This window comes from Glossina fuscipes, unplaced genomic scaffold (assembly GCF_014805625.2).
Source record: "Glossina fuscipes isolate IAEA_lab_2018 unplaced genomic scaffold, Yale_Gfus_2 148, whole genome shotgun sequence".
NCBI classification, from domain to species: domain Eukaryota; kingdom Metazoa; phylum Arthropoda; class Insecta; order Diptera; family Glossinidae; genus Glossina; species Glossina fuscipes.
The window spans coordinates 1,567,577-1,568,763 of record NW_023998491.1 but is presented as its reverse complement, the minus strand read 5'-3'; positions in this window follow the sequence as shown (position 1 = coordinate 1,568,763).

The window sequence follows — 1,187 nt, the reverse complement described above, 5'->3', positions numbered from 1 at the left end:
ATTCAATTAGGTAAAAATCTTCACACTTTCAAGCATGTATGACATTGAGAATCTATGACTAAGAAAATAGGATTACGATCATTTAAAGTCTCTGAAGGGCTAGACAGCAAACATTGTACGAATATATGTGTACTAGTTATACATTTTAACTCACCATAGGTATTATTATGCATGAGTTGAAAGTCGAGACTCTTGCCATTCAGGCGGATAACTTGTAAAATTAAATAAGTTTAGTTGGCGTATTTTCCAAAACAAGCAAAAGCGACCAAGTCAAGGAAGAAGAATCGGAAACAATCAGGAAACCATTAAAAAGATTAACAATTTCTTTTATATATATGTATATATATATTTTTATACATTTATTAACAAAAAATATTGTAAAGTCAAAGAAATTCAGAAATTTTATATGAAAACACATTTATAAAAAAATGAATCGAAAACACATTTTTAACATACTCATAGCCACCATTGGCGTCCGCGGATATATTATGCTATTATGTTCAAAAAATGGGGGAACCTTTTCAAAAAAGCGTACGATCGTCTCTGTTTAACACTTGAACCGTCACGACGTAGCAGACTTTCTCAACACGAGTTAAGAAACATTTCGCAATATTCTCTTAGCGTTTAAATTAAAAATCAAAAATAATACAAATTCTACATATCACTGTTTACATATGTGTATACATATGTATTTATGAATAGAAAAAGTAAACAAATTCTTTAGAAAACCTTAATAAAAATAACAGTATATGCTGTTGTAATACTTACATTATTTTTTATGGTTATCATAAATTCACAATCAATATTCGATCATTCCTTTTGTGCTCTATAGATACACACAAGTCAAACATCTTAAAAGAAAAAAAAAAAAAAAAGAAAAATGAAATTGAAAGAAAGGGTAACAGAAACACACAGAAGGGATAAGTCTGAGGATCGTAAATATGTTACCTAACCAGAAATAATAAGGAAACCTGGCCATAAATTATCTGATGGTAATATATTACATCGAAAAGAATATCTATTCTTTTAGCATAGTTGTTGTTGTAATACCCTGCTGGACATAAGAATACAATACAATGGAAACAAGATGATTTTAAAAGACAAAGGACGATTATCGATCAAAATAAGTGAAACAAACTTATTTGAAATAAGAGAATAATTGCAAACAACGGGTTTAGATAGAAGGC